Raw genomic sequence first — 16,170 nt, forward strand, 5'->3', positions numbered from 1 at the left:
CATTAGGTATGTCTAGTCTAGTGAAAAAGGGGAGACGTGATTCCAGTATTTGAAGAAGAGGGGGTCAAACTATTCTCCAAAGCACTAGAAGGCAAGACAAGAACCAATGGATCAAAACTAACCAAGGAGAGATGCAACCTAGAACTAAGGAGAAATTTCCTAATGCTGAGAACAATCAACCAATGGAACCGCTTGCCTCCTGAAGTCATGGGTGCTCCATCACTGGAGGCTTTTAAAAAGAGACTGGACAGCCACTTGTCTGAAATGGTATAGGGCAGTGGTTCTCAACCTTTTTAATGCCGCGACCCCCAGCTGGTCGTAAGTCGAGGACTACTCAACTGGTGCAGCACCGTTTGCAGAATGGGACTTTTGGCGGGCTCAGCAGGGCAGAGACAGCCTGGACAATTCCTATTGGCTTTTGAAAGCCAATAGAATTAGACTCTATTCAAGAGAGTCTGTTCTACTGGCTTTCAAAAGCCAATAGAATAAAAGGGAGTAGCACAGCTAAGGAAAAGGGGGGAAAAATGGTGGACTGCGTTGTTTGGCGACCCCCGTGAAATGGTCGTTCGACCCCAAATGGGGTCCCGACCCACAGGTTGAGAACCACTGGGGTAGGGTCTCCTGCTCAAGCAGAGTATTGGACTGGAAGACCTCCCTGGTCCCTGCCAACTCTAAATATTCTCTTCTGTTGGTATCTAGATTGACTGGAAGGGGCACACACTCAAAGTTACAAAATTCAGAAAAGGATTGTCTTGCACGTACACTTCTTGCTCCCCCCGGATGAGCTCCCTGGTGTTTTCTGTTTAAAAACCACAAACATATTCTCTCATCACAAACAGCGCGGATAATTGGCTGGAGAGCTCGGAGGTGTTGACAAGGAGTTAGCGTATAGAAAATTATATTTTATTGGGAAGCTTTTAAAAATCATTGGAATTTTTATCAGTGGTGTCAGACCTTTTAAGCTAAAGCAAAATCACACTTGGCAGCTGTGGGCAAACGCTTATTTGAACACGATTTATGTGAGGTCCCTATTGAATTTATTTATTTATTTAACCCACAGTTCTTAACTGAGGCCTGTAGATATGTAGAGCAAATTGCATGGTGGCAAAAATCGCAGCTTATCTCCTCGAGGGAGACTCCGCGTGAGACGGTTCCTAAGAAAAGAGAGTGAGGAAGAGAGCTAGGCTCTGGATAAATTTCTAAAGGGAAAAATGAGAGATTGAAAGAGGTGATTAGGGCAAAGAGAGGGCTCCCATTTTAATCTCATCTTTCCTTCAAATCACATAAAGCAATCAGAATGGCCCAGACAAATATAGTTTATTTTTTATCATGACTTAGGAAAATAGTAAAAGATGTTGCTGGGGGGGGAAAAATAATGAAGATTTGCGCATCTTTCAGCTGAAAATCACACGCTTTCACTTAGGTTTTTTTTTTTTTTTTAACTTGTGTGTCTTCTGATGAATGAACCTCCACACCCAGAATTTTCAACAGAGCCCTTCCTGGCTTGAGAATTCTGGAAGTTGAAGTCCATATACCTGGAGGGCATCCCAATTTAGAAAAACTGCCCTAAATTTAGAGGGAGCAATGGCTCAGTGGTTAAAAACGCTGAGCTTGTTGGCTGGAAAGTTGACAGCCCGGGTTTGAGACCCGAACAATATGTGATGGAGTGAGCTCCCGACCCCGCCTCAGCTCCTGCCCGCCTACCAGTTCAAAAGCATGCAAATGCGAGTAGATCAATAGGTGCCATTTTGATGGGAAGGTATTGGTGCTCCGTAACGTCATCCTTGCCACATGACTGCAAAAATGTCTTTGGACAACACTTGGCTAAGAAACGGAGAAGAGCATGGCCACTAGAATTGACACAATTGGACAGGGGAAACCTTTACCTTTCTTTTACCTGCTCTAAATTTGTGTTGTTGTTTTGTATCCCACTGTTATTATTTCTACAAATATTATACCCTGCATTTCTGTTAAGAGAGTAAGGAGGAAGGAGAGGACAGGGTTATGAAAAACTGTAAAAGGGAGGGGGGGAAATGAAGGCAAAAGTATAAATCATGATCCTGGGGACAACAGGTAGTTCAGGGCTGAGAAAATACTTACAAAGTTAACCAGGCAGAGTTCCTTAAAAATGGGGAAATGGCTGCCTATATATGGTTGTGCGTCCTAAATCCTTTTTCGCCCACGATGAGCCTGCTATATGGGTACATCAGCAAGAACATGACCTGGCTTTAAGCATGCATTTATTTAATTCATTTAAGACTCATTGACACCGTTCTTCTTTGCAGTCTTCCTCATGAGGCGCGTTGCTCCTGTGTGCATGCATCTAATTGGCTGAAATCGGCATGAATTGAACCTTTTTGGGATGGGAAGTGCTGCTGAACAGATCCACAGCCTTGTGGGGTCCTGGGTTGGTTTGTTTTGACTTTCTTTTTTTCCTTCGTGCCTCGTATTTATCAGTTGCCAAATCATTTCAGCAACAACACTGGGAATCTCAGATAGAGTTGGCACAGTGCTAGAAATTGTGTTGGGAATAGTGGTCTATAAGAGTGAAGGTCTTATAAACCAGGGGTCTGCAACCTTGACAACTTTAAGACTTGTGGACTTCAACTCCCAGAATTCCTCAGCCAGCAAAGCTGGCTGAGGAATTCTGGGAGCTGAAGTCCACAAGTCTTAAAGTTGTCAAGGTTGCAGACCCCTGGTATAGGGTTTCTTGCTTGAGCAGGAGGTTGTAAGGAAGATCCCTTCCAATTCTGTTATTCTGTAATTCTCTATCATGTCTGCAGCTAACTTTTCCCAAGGTTGTCTGGCTACAGTGAAAATCTCCCTGCTGTCATTGTGCCCTTCTGGAAACAGACACGGGTGCTTTAATAAGTTGCCTATATTACATTCCTCTATATTCTGAAGCACCTCTTTCCAACTGATTCCAAAGATCTGCAGAGATCTTTCCTCTATTCTTTTGGCAGAAGCTATCCCCCTGGCTAATACTGCGGTCCTGGTTTTTCACTGGTGGAGATGATCAAAGTAAGGGAATCAGACTTTTCTCTCAGAGGTGTTTGAAAGGCATTGGCTAACATTTTCAGCATCAGTAAATGATTGCCCTTCCATCGGAAAAATTGGGACACCAACAAGGGGACATTATTGTGTTTTGACATCCAAAGACGTTGTCCCTTTGATCTACAGGAGCATGACTCTCTCCATTGTCCCAAAGATTCCTCTTCAAGAGCCAACTGGACTTTCTTTGTTTTTCCTTGAAGATGTTTCGCTTGTCATCCAAGAAGCTTCTTCAGCTCTGAAATGAGAAGTGAAACGTCTTCAAGGGGAAAAAAACCCAAGAAAGTCCAGTTTCCTTGGGACAGCCATGACTTGGATGACTGAGGACCTCCGTAGACATCTCCATTGTAGTTTGTAAGCTTACCCCCCCCCCTTTCTATGTTCCACCCACCTTGAAAGTAGACATGGCATTCTCCGTGTTTAGGAAAAAAAATAAATGTTTCAGCTCTCATCAAAAGACTCAAAAGCAGGGTTGAGGGTCTTAACTACAAAGGACCTGATGTCGCTTTTGCCTTGAATGAAGAGCTCTTGAGTGTGTTCTGAGTTTTTTTTTAAAGCGTTTTTCACTCTTTGTTTGAAGATCAGCGAAGTCTGAGCAGCAAAAAGGCATAGTTTTCCAACAGAATAAGGTTGGGTTTTGTGTGACTTTTATAGCAAGATGACCCTGCCCTCTCAGTTGTGAGATAGAGCATTAGTTACACAGTCTTTTTTTGTATTCTAATTGGAAAAAAATGACAAGCCATTTTATATTGGGGGGGGGGAATTAAGAGCATGTAGACAGGAATAATTTTATAGTCATCAGCCTCTCCTGATTCTCTTGCATATTTCTCTCTCTCTTCTCTTCTCTTCCCTCCCTCCCTCCCTCCCTCCCTCCCTCCCTCCCTCCCTCCCTCCTCTCTCTCTCTCTCTCTCTCTCTCTCTCTCTTTCCACCTAGAGACAGTTCATCAAAATTGTTGGTCAAAGCGCAGCTTCTAAGGCAGTGTTTCTCAACCTTGAAAATTTTAAGGCATGTGGACTTCAACTCCCAGAATTCCACAGCCAGCATTGCTGGCTGTGGAATTCTGGGAGTTGAAGTCCACAGGCCTTAAAATGGTCAAGGTTGAGAAACACTGTTCTAAGGGAAGGGAATAGTTTCTGGCAGGACCCCCTTAATCTGTACTGGATAGATAATGATTGACAGAGGGATTTTAATAATTATTAGAATCCCTGCCTGCTGTTTTCACATTTTGTCCTTCAAACATCTGTAAAAAGTCCGTTATCTGTCACAAGAACAAAGAGTACTTAGTACAGACAGTCCTCGGCGTACAACCACAATTGAGCCCATCACTTCTGTCGCTAAGAGAGACATCTGTTAAGTGAATTTTGCCCATTTTACAGCCTTTCTTGTCACGGTGGCTAAATAAATCACTGCAGTTTTGAAGTAGTCACCTGGTTGTTAGTTGAATCTGGCTTCCCCGTTGACTTAGCTTGACCAAAGGGCACAAAAAAGGATCACGTGACCTCAGGACATTGCAACTGTCCTAAATACATGTCAGTTGCCGTTTTTGACTGTCCGTGGAGGTTCTCATTCACGCAGGGAATGGGGTCCCAAAGGTGCTTTTATTTTTAAAGACGAGATTTTTTTCTTTAAGGCTTTTTGCTTCTCAGCCAAGAAGCTTCTTCAGTTCTGAACGCTTGAATGCCTTAAGGAAAAATCAGGAAGTCCAGTTGCCTTTAAAATAAGACATTATTTCTGGATATTGTTTGAATGCAGCCTTTCTGTGCGGTTTAGGCGACTAGCAAGATCCCTTCTTTCTGCCTGAATCTGTGAAACGGCTAAGATTATTATTAGAAATCCATTTCTTTGTACAACTCATCCCTTTTTTTTGTGGAAACAAAGCGACTACAGAGATGAGAGCCTTAGGAGAGCCATCCTCTAGCTGTGGAAATATCTCTTCCTTTCTTGGTTCATCTATCGCAGTGGTTCTCAACCTTTTTAATGCCGCGACCCCCAACCGGTTGTAAGTCGAGGACTACTCAACCGGTCGTAAGTCGAGGACTACTCAACTGGTGCAGCACCGTTTGCAGAATGGGACTTTTGGTGGGCTCAGCAGGGCAGAGACTGCCTGGACAATTCCTATTGGCTTTTGAAAGCCAATAGAATTAGACACTATTCAAGAGAGTCTATTCTCTTTCAAAAGCCAATAGAATCAAAGGGAGTAGCACAGCTAAGGAAAAGGGGGAAAAAATGGCGGACTGCGTTGTTTGGCGACCCCCGTGAAATGGTCGTTCGACCCCAAATGGGGTCCCGACCCACAGGTTGAGAACCATGGATCTATCGCAAGGTTATTTTTAAAGAAAGCAAGTCAAGACCATCCTTTTCCAGAATAGCCATCCGTTCTAGATTAGTAATATTTTAGACTACTCAGGGAGTAGTCATTCATTTAGTGACTGTTCAGAGTTACAACGGCGCTGAAAAAAGTGACTTACGACTATTTTTCACACTTATTGGCCATTGTGGCATCCCCATGGTCATGTGATCACAATTCAGAGACTTGACTCGTATTTATGACGGTCGCAGCGTCCCTGGTGGGTCACGTGATCCCCTTTTGCGACCATCCGTCAAGCAACGTCCGTGGAGAAGCCAGATTCACTTAAACAGTAAAATGGGGCAGAATTCACTTAGCGAATGTCTCGCTTGGCAACAGAAATGTTGGGTTCAATTGTGGTCGTAAGTCGAGGACTACCCGTGTTTAGTTTATGCAGCCCAACTCTCTTTCCCTAGCATTTAACGCTGCCCTTAGCGTCTCCGCACCAAGTTTCCAGCACTACAAAACAGATGTAGCTTGTTTCAGAGCAGTGTGCAAAACTCAGTCCAGCTTTTTTATTGACTCTATGGGTAGCCTGTTTTTAAAATATTACAATACAAGGTTAAGTTTGAAAACAGCCAAGAAGGGAAAAGGGGGGCAAGGAAGTAAGAAACAAAAGAAAAGAGTCCTTGTAGCAATTTAAATATATATGTATATATATATATTTATTGCCAGTTTGATCTTGTGCTTGGAAGCATCAGGCTAGAAGTTGGGAGACTGTTGAGTTCTAGTCCTGCCTTGGGCATGAAGCCAGCTGGATGCCTTTAAGCCAGTCACTCTCTCTCAGCCCTAGGAAGGAGGCAATGGCAAGCCACTTCTGAAAGTCCTTGGCAAGGAAACTGCAGGGGCTTGGTCCAGCCAGGCATTCGAAGTCAAAAGGCACAAAACAAACAGATATTTTTCCTTGCAGTTCATATATCCTGGTAGAACAAGATTCTCCAAAGCACCTTGAGAGCAAGGCAGAAAGTAACCGGTGGAAGCGTAACAAAGAGAGAAGCAACCTAGAACTAAGGAGAAAGTTCCTGACAATAAGAACAGTTAATCAGTGGAACGGCTTGGCTTCAGACGTTGTGGGTGCTCCATCCCTGGAGGTTTCCAAGAAGAGAATTGGACAGTCATTTGTTCAGAATAGTGTAGAATCTCCTGCTTGGGCAGAAGATTTGACCTCCAAGATCCCTTCTCGTCCCGATACAATACATTTTGCCTGACTCTCCTTTGGGGGTAGCATTGCCTGGGAAAACGTGTGGATATAAGCAGCAAGCTTCATGCTAGGCCCAGCAATACAAGTCTCCAGACACCTAACCTATCTTCAGAAGCCAGCTTCTCACCAGAATACTCCCAAGTATCACAAGATTAGTTTCCGTATTGCAAGAATAGAGCAACACACACAAAAAGATTTGCCACTCTAGCGCAGACAGCAATCAAAACCTATATATATGATCCGTGTGCCAGAATTAAAATTCTAGGCTTCTTTTTTTCCTTCCACATTTCCACATCAACAGTTAAGTGACCAAGGCTGTGGGTGGAAGACAGCTACATTATGACATATATTGTGGTTTTCTTGAACCTGGGAACTGCAAGTTCCCATCTTGCCAGCTGCATTTCTATCCCTAACCCTGCAATTGTGAGAACTTGTTACCCATCTGACATATGACTGCTGACTGTTGTTAACAGTCAACTTCCTGGTGTTATTTCTCCCTGCAGTCTGGTCCCTAGAAATAGCCATCCATTCTTGCTTGTTCATTCTTCTGTGTCAGAGCCCTGCATTTAGGAAGTTGAGTTCAGAACATAACTTAAGTGCACTATAACTTAGGAGTCTCAGAGTTTAGAAGCCGTTTGATTTTTTTCCCTACTCTTGTTAGTGACAGGAAGGTGGATATATTTTACATCTTGAACTACACCTAGGTGTGGTAAGGAGGTGTTGAATACTCTTGAGCCTCGTAGTTCTGGGACATAGGCTCCATTTAGCCAACCAAGTAGCTGCAGAAAAGGATTAGGGGGGGATTTTTATAGAAATGCCCAGAGGGTTGTATTAGAACACAAGTCAGCAACCTGCGGCTCTGGAGCCACATGTGGCTCTTTGAGCCTTCCCCTGCGGCTCCCACGGTGTTCTCCGATGAGCTGAAAAGCTTATTGGGCAGGGCTCCTCCCTTTGCTGCGTCTCTGCAGGAAACAGGAAGGGCAGGAGAGAGCTAGCTAGCCCAGCTACACTGACTCAGGAATTCTGGGAGTTGAAGTCCATGAGTCATAAAAGAGCCGAGGTTGCCTACCCCTGAGCTTGTTGGAGAACAGCTTGAAGCCAGCTTGCCAGATGAGCAGAAGATCGGAGAGAGAGGGAGAGAGAGAAAGAGAGAGGAGGGAGAGGGAGAGGAGAGAGACAGAGAGAGACCCTTTTGACATCTAAAATGAAGATAACATTGCATCTATCCTTTTTTACCTTTATGATAGGTATGTGTGTGTGTGTGTGTGTACACACACGCACCTATCATAAAGGTAAAAAAGGATAGATGCAGTGTTATCTTCATTTTAGATGTCAAAAGGGTTTTGCGGCTCCCAATGTTTTGTTTTTGGTGGGAAACGGGTCCAAGTGGCTCTTTGAGTGTTTTGGGTTGCCTACCCCTGGACTAGAAGGCCTCCAAGTTCCCTTACAGCCTTACGATTCTCTAAACCAGTGCTTCTCAACCTTGACAATTTTAAAGCATGTGGACTTCAACTCCCAGAATTCCACAGCCAGCAATGCTGGCTGTGGAATTCTGGGAGTTGAAGTCCACATGCCTTTAAATTGTCAAGGTTGAGAAACACTGCTCTAAACTTCTATGACCTGCTATCTCATGTACTACTTTATCCATTCAGCAGAGTTAATATAATAGTTGCCATTTGCAAGCTGAGTACCAATTGGTCTTTAGTCTAATACAGGTAGTCCTCAACTTACTACAGTTGAGCCCAAAATTTCGGTAGCTAGACATTTGTTAAGTGGGTTTTGCCCCATTTTGCAACTTTTCTCGCCACTGTTAAGTGAACAGATTGAACATGTGTACATGTCAAATTAGTAACACAATTGTGAATCTGGCTTCCACATTGATTTTGCTTGTCCGATGGTCAGTCACAAAAGGGGATCACGTGGGCCCAGGACACCATAATTGTCACGAATACTTTCCAGTGGCCAAGCATCCAAATGTTGATGATGTGACCGTGGGGATGCTGAAGCGGTCCTAAGTGTGAAAAACAGTCACCGGTCCCTTTTTTAGTGCCATTGTAACTTTGAAGGGTCATTAAAGAAACCGTTGTAAGTCAAGGACTACCTGTAGGAAGCTGCTTTGATGCGTTTTCTGAACCAGTTTTGGAAAAGGCATGCCTTTTCTAGAGCAGTTGAGGAAAAAGCCGAATGTTCATATCTTAACATTATTCTAAGGAAGAACCTTACCTATATGTTAGCATGATCAAACTGTCGATGCTTTGGGTTTACTTTTGATCCAGAGGATCTGTCCTATTTTCATTCCCCTCTGTCTAGGCACATGCACATGTAACTTCTTTGAATCACTCACCAGTCAGGAAAAAAAGTACCTGATTAAAAATAAAAACAACTGGGGCCTTCCTTTAAAAAAAAAAAACTGGAAAAGCACCATGAGCCCAAAGTTATTTGTACCAGTTGCATTTGAATCTCTCAGCAATGCCTCTACAGCAGTGGTTCTCAACCTTTCTAGTGCCGCGACCCCATAATACAGTTCCCCATGTTGTGGTGACCCCCAACCACTTATACATCACCGGGTACCAGGGGCGTGGCCAAAGAAAAGGGGGAAAAAATGGCGGACAGCCTTGTTTGGCGACCCCCGTGAAATGGTCGTTTGACCCCAAATGGGGTCCTGACCCACAGGTTGAGAACCACTGCTCTATAGTAAACTTACAAAAAAATATTCTCTTCCTTTCTTGCTTCATATAGCATTTGTCTGGGGGTCCAGCATTTGAATGTGAATTAGGAGTTTTATATTTCTTAGTCAAGAGTGCAGTTTGCCACAAGAGCTCAGGGGTAGAGTTTAAAAAAACAAAACACCACCCTTTCCTAAATGTCTGGATCCACTGATTTCTCCTGGCTTCTTGAAATAAAGTTAACCTTGTGCTTGTGTTTGTAAGTATGCTCTAATCCTGTGACCAGCTGCTTCTCCCAAGCCTTGAATTCAGCAGCTTCAGCCTAGGTATCACATGCTGAAGGTCATCGCTTTTGACAGGGGAAGTGGAGCAGAGAACGTTTTGCAAGTGAGGCTTTAGATTTGAGCTCCTATGACAGGAGTCTTCAAACTTGGCCCTTTGATGACTTGTGGACTTCAGTGCCTGGCTGAGGAATCCTGGGAGTTGAAGTCCACAAGTCATCAAAGGGCCAAGTTTGAAGACCCCTATTCTAAGAGGCGTTAAATGGTTCCATTCCTCTTTCAAAGAGGCTAAACTGAAGTGGTTTTAAAGAAAAAACTTTAAAATAAAAACCTACAAGGGAGGGAAAAGAAACCCAGTCCAATAATAATCACGCGAAATTGGGAGTTTTATATTTCTAACAATCTTTTGTTTTTATTATTAAAACAAAATTATTATTTTTTTTAATATATTAATAAAACTGCCTGTTTCTTTCAGGTGGGTGTACATGGCATTAGAATAGAATTCATCAACGAAAAAGGATCAAAACGCACGGCCACCTACTTACCCGAGGTTGCAAAGGAGCAAGGTCATTGTTGGGTTTTATCTCATATGATCTGGTGAAGAATTTAAACATGCCTAGGAACTTATAATGCAGTATTTGACCTTGCCCTGATGTCAGATGATGGAGCAGTCCTTTAATTGTAAGGGATGACTCTTCTTTTAAATGCCACTTACACACTTGTAGAAAGCAGGACCCCCCTAGATTGCAGGGATCCAGACATACTAACAAAGCAGCAATGGGGCCAAATGGTGGTGAGAGACAGTGGGAAAAAATAATCCACACAGATAGAAAACTCCAGACACCAGCCATGCAGGAAGCTCTTTTAAAAGGGCACTGCCACCATTTATGAAAGCATTTTATTTTATTTTATTTTTAAAAAATCTTCTTACCCATTTGCTCCAGGACACTGTTCTGACTCAAAATTGTTTTTTCATGAGGCAACTGGACTTCGTTGTTCTTTGAAGACATTTTGCTTCTCACCCAGGAAGCTTCTTCATTTCTGACTGAGCAGTGGAAGGATGTATATTCCTTGCGGTCATCTGATCATTAACACTCTCTCTGAGACTTGTTGAGACCACTTGGGGTTTATCTATGCCACAGGTCAGCAACCTGTGGCTCTTTGAGCCTTCCTCTGCGGCTCCCACAGTGTTCTCCGATGAGCTGAAAAGCTTATTGGGCAGGGCTCCCCCCTTTGTTGCGTCTCTGCAGGAAACAGGAAGGGCAGGAGAGAGCTAGCTAGCCCAGCTATGCTGACTCAGGAATTCTGGGAGTTGAAGTCCGTGAGTCATAAAAGAGCCAAGGTTGCCTACCCCTGAGCTTGTTGGAAAACAGCTTGAAGCCAGCTTGCCAGGTGAGCAGAAGGGGGGGAGAGAGGGGGGGAGAGAAAGAGAGAGAGAGGGAGAGGAGAGAGAGAGACAGAGAGAGACCTTTTTGACATCTAAAATGAAGATAACACTGCATATATCCTTTTTTACCTTTATGATATATGTGTATATGTGTGTGTGTATATATATACACACACACACCTATAATAAAGGTAAAAAAGGATATATGCAGTGTTATCTTCATTTTAGATGTCAAAAGTGTTTTGCGGTTCCCAGTGTTTTGTTTTTGGTGGGAAACGGGTCCAAGTGGCTCTTTGAGTGTTTTGGGTTGCCTACCCCTGATCTATGCCCTCATGGTCCCCCTGATTAAGAGTGCAAATGGGTGTGAAATCTTGGAACCTCTGAGAGGACTGCATTGTAAACGGGAGAGAGGTGGTGTCCTATGCCTCCCCTCTGTTGAGAGGGGGCTGCTCAATTTACCCTCTGATCCAGGTGGCCCCGAGGGTACAAATAAACTCCCAAGTGGCCTCACGGACTCTCGGAGAGAATGCCAACGACCAGATGACCTCAAGGACTATAAATACTACCTCCCACCCACCATCGTCAGAACATGAAGAGGCTTGGATGAGAAGCGAAACGTCTTCAAAGAAAAACAAAGAAAGTCCAGTTGCCTCTTGAAAAAGCACCTTTGGGACGACCAGAACCTGGAGGACCAAGAGTCTCCATAGACTCTTCTGACCTTCCATTTAGATACACCTCTAAGATAGGTTATCTGAGAAAAAAGGGCATCAGCCAAGTCAGAGAAACAGAATTGGCCCTATCAGGTGCAATCTCGGTCCTAAAATTGACCCCAGATTCTTTGAAGCATCCCTAAGACCCCTTGTAAGGGATGTAGAGAGCCATCATAAAAACGGGGAAAGGGCTGACACCATGGACACTGCCTAAACGCCAGGTCTCCAACCGAACGCTACCATTCGCCAACATTTTCCATGGTCACAGTTCAGAGAGTGACACCTGGTTTCATTTCGGACCGTAAGCGCTAATAAAATTTTCACTGGTAGGAAATTGGATTTTTTTTTAAAAAAAAAAATGACTAGAAATTATATATTTGTCAGGGTTTCTGGGCTGTGAAAACGCAGGTTCAACTGCTTATAATTTGGAAAAGTTGCATAAATGTTATCATTGATACAATATGTATGTAATAGACAAAGTGCAGGTAGTCTTCAACTTGACAACCACAATTGGGCCCCAAATTGCCCATTTGCTAAGCGAGACAGTTGTTGTCAGGGGACTTGACAGTTGTGAAGTGTGTGTGTTGCCCCATTTTACAACTTTCCCTGCCGCAGTTAAGTGAATCACTACAGTTATTAAGTGAGTAACCCGGTGGATTAAGTGAATCCGATTTCCCCCCATTGACATTGCTTGTCAGAAGGTCACAAAACGGGATCACATGATCCTGGAACAGGGCAACTGTCGTAAGTACATGCCAGTTGCCAAGTGTCTGGATTTTGATCACGTAACTTTAAACGGTCACTAAATGAATTGTAAGTCGAGGACTACCTGTAGTTAATCCTATTGCGTTGTCATTGCTCTCAAAACTTTCCGACAGACAGGAACCAAGCAACAGTTGTGTTGGGTTGCCTGGCCCAAAGGTCATCTCCTTTGATAAAACATACTATTTGACCTTTGTGCTACAAAATGGATTTAATTTCAAGGGTCTTTCATATTGGCTTGTTCTAAACTGCATTAATTTGGAATATTGATTGGAATGTAAATAACAAAAGAGAGACAACAATCTACCTTGGATTCCTCCTCCTTTCTGTCATTCCAGAAAAAGGGTCAAGAAATCTAAATAGAAACAAGAGTTCCCAGTGAACATCGTGGCTGATTGAATATTCACAGGTGTCCCACTAAATCTGCAACACACTGTACCATGGATGATTAACAGTTATTAATTTAGATTTTCCTACAGACAATTGGGTTTCCAAACTTGGCCTGGGTGTGCTACAGAACTCCAGGTTCCATCATCCCCAGTGAGCACCAGATTAGGGATTAGCCGTTGTGTTACACTGCTTCTCATAACTGAACACAGCACTGATAAGGTAACACTATTTATTTGGGATTATTCCTAGCCTTGTGTTCTTTTGGAAATATTCGGCTTTAGCCAGCTTACCTGCGGGAATTCTCCCCTAAAAGTACAAATCTCCAGGCAATTTGTATTCTTTGCAATCAGTTAAACCTTTGGCAAAGCTTTCAGAGCTGATGTTCTTTGTGTGTTCTCTTCTAATCCCACAGGCTGGGACCATATTCAGACCATAGATTCCTTACTGAGGAAGGGAGGTTATAAGGCTCCAATCACAAACGATTTCAGGAAAACAATAAAACTGACCAGGTAAGAAGTCCCATCCTATGTTTTTGCTGGGGTTCTGCGCAGGATCTTAGCTGTTCCTAGCCCTGCACGCTTCTGGATGGAGAGCTGGGATGTCATTCCTGGGATCTGTTGAAGCCCCTCTCCCAGCTTAAGAGACATGGCCCCAAATCTTCCTCCCATCACCGGGATCACTTTGGCCTTGACTATCCACATCCGCTCCAGTTCTGTCTTCTCCGTGGTGGCTCCTTCCCTGTGGAACATCATCCCTGCCAAAATAAGATTGGCCCGGCTTTGACACTAAGGCCCTGAAAGCCTGGTTTGGCCAGCGGGTCTGGGGACCTCAAAGTGATACCAAGCCCATCAAGTGGTTTGTTTGATTGTTGTGGATGAGGTGGGGGTGGGGGTGGGGATTGTTACTGGCTTTGTATTGGGGTTTTACTTCTGTAAATCGTCCAGAGCAGGGGTAGGCAACCTTGGCTCTTTTATGACTCATGGACTTCAACTCCCAGAATTCCTGAGTCAGCTGAGGGGAAAGGGAGAAGTTTCCAAGCTAAGCCATGCTTAATAAACCATGACTCAGGAATTCTGGGAGTTGAAGTCCATGAGTCATAAAAGAGCCAAGGTTGCCTACCCCTGGTCCAGAGTCACCATGAGTGACTTGGGCAACCACATGAAGTTTCTTAATAAGTAAATTGTAAGACAGTGAAAGTTGAAGCCTGGGCAGAGATGAGTTTGGGAAGTTATATCTTAAAACCATGTAGGTCCTCCTAGCCTTAATTCTGTTGGATTTTCCTTGTTCTTCTGGTTGTCTTTTAATGCTTAAACCAGGCGTGTCTAATCCACAAGCTTTTGCGGGCCTGGACAGCTAGTAATGCGGGTCCTACAAGATATAATAAAAACCATTTGTTATTTATATACATTCACTATATTAAATATTTTCTATGCGACCCAAGGCAATTCCTCTCCACTCAATGAATCCTAGGCAAGCCAGGACACCCATGTCTTAAACCTGAACAGAATAACGGAGCTGGATGGGGGGGGGGGTTGGAGTCTTCTAGTCCAAGCCCCTTCTCAAGCAGGAGACCCTGCCATTCCAAACATTTCAACTGCTTCTTTAACCGGTTTTTCCTGTTTTAGCAAATGGCAATAGCACTAGACTTACATACTGTCCCATAGTGCTTTACAGCACTCTCTGGGCGGTTTACAGAGTCAGCCTATTGCCCCCAACGATCTGGGTCCCCATTTTACCGACTTCGGAAGGATGGAAGGCTGAGTAAACCCTGAGCCGGTCAGGATCGAACTTCCTGGCTGTGGGCAGAGTCAACCTGCAATTCTGCATTCTAAACACTGCACCACCAGAGCATGATAGATATAGATAGATGGATGGATGGATGGATGGATGGATGGATGGATGGATGGATGGATGGATGGATGATGGATGGACAGACGATGATAGATAGATAGGTAGATAGATGATGGATGAATGGATGGATGGACAGACGATAGATAGATAGATAGATAGATAGATAGATAGATAGATAGATAGATAGATAGATAGATAGATAGATAGATAGAAAGATAGATAGATAGATAGATAGATAGATAGATAGATAGATAGATAGATAGATAGATAGATAGATGATTGGATGGATGGATGAATGGATGGATGGATGGATGGATGGATGGACGATTAGATAGATAGATGATGGATGAATGGATGGATGGACAGACGATAGAGATAGATAGATAGATAGATAGATAGATAGATAGATAGATAGATAGATAGATAGATAGATAGATAGATAGATAAACAGAGCACTTATATATGCTTCAAACTGCTTTGCACTCCTCTCTAAGCGGGTTTAGAGTCAGCACGTTGCCCCAAATAATCTGGGTCCTCATTTTGCCGACCTCGGAAGGATGGAAGGCTGAGTCAATCTTAAACCGGTTAGAATCGAACTCCTGCTAGTGGGCAGAGTTAGCCTGCAATACTGCATTCTAACCATCGTGCCACCAAAGGCTTTGGGGAAATTAAACTTGTCTCTCTCTTATTTTTTTTCTTTCACTCCTCCCTGCCTCTCTCTTTCCCTTTCTCTCCCTACTTTTCTTTTAGGTATCGTAGTGAGAAGATGACTGTGAGCTACACAGAATACCTTGCCCACCGTCAGCATCACCACTTCCAAAACGGCATCGGGCACACCCTTCCCCCCTACAACCATTATTCCTGACAGTGAGCCGTATGACCAGTCCCTGGACTTTTCTGCAAACCTCTTCCCAGGAGAACCCCCTCCTTCCTGGTCTAGCTATCTCTATTACTGTACCATTTTATGATGATAATTTCCGTTGCCATGTTGACGCTTCTCCGTGGCAGGTTAAGCTCACCATGGCAACGGGTGGAAACGCTGCATCGTTACAAAGAACCCCCTTCGCTCTCTTCTCCCTCCCCCCCCCTCTCTTTTTTAAAATTAGTCACTGTGGGTTGGTTTGGGTTTTCTTTTTGTTATGTCAACATAAAAAAAACAGGTTCTTTTTTTTTTAAAAGGATAACATTTTAAAGTTCTGTTCCATTTATCACTCAATTGTATCGATCACCTTTTTCTGTGAAACTGTGGATGGAAGGAAAGAACACAAACGTGTCAGGTTAGAGAAAAATGAAATACAACAGTCTGCTCTTAAAATCATAAAATATCAGATCCCAGGTCAGAAGCAAGATAAAGATTGCCTTGACTAGGATGCGCTATCAGATAAAAATTGTTAAGAGACTACGCGAACCTCTGATTCCTGGTCTGGTTGGCCCAGACAAATCAGTGATAAGCCAAATCAATTACGATGAGAAACAAAGTGTGCTTTTGTTTTATACCAGGGGTGTCCAACCTTGACGACTT

At 43.5% G+C, this 16,170-nt stretch overlaps 1 long non-coding RNA gene across 1 annotated transcript; it reads left to right on the plus strand.

Moving 5' to 3' along the window:
• Positions 1–570: 570 nt before the first annotated feature.
• On the plus strand, positions 571–15,443 carry LOC120310369. The gene is made up of 4 exons (XR_005557336.1): positions 571–2,407; positions 10,024–10,229; positions 13,210–13,306; positions 15,399–15,443. It is a non-coding gene; the product is annotated as an uncharacterized LOC120310369 (long non-coding RNA).
• The last annotated feature ends 727 nt before the right edge of the window (positions 15,444–16,170 follow it).

This window comes from Crotalus tigris, unplaced genomic scaffold (genome assembly GCF_016545835.1).
Source record: "Crotalus tigris isolate CLP2741 ecotype Arizona unplaced genomic scaffold, ASM1654583v1 scf7180000018172.2679963, whole genome shotgun sequence".
NCBI classification, from domain to species: domain Eukaryota; kingdom Metazoa; phylum Chordata; class Lepidosauria; order Squamata; family Viperidae; genus Crotalus; species Crotalus tigris.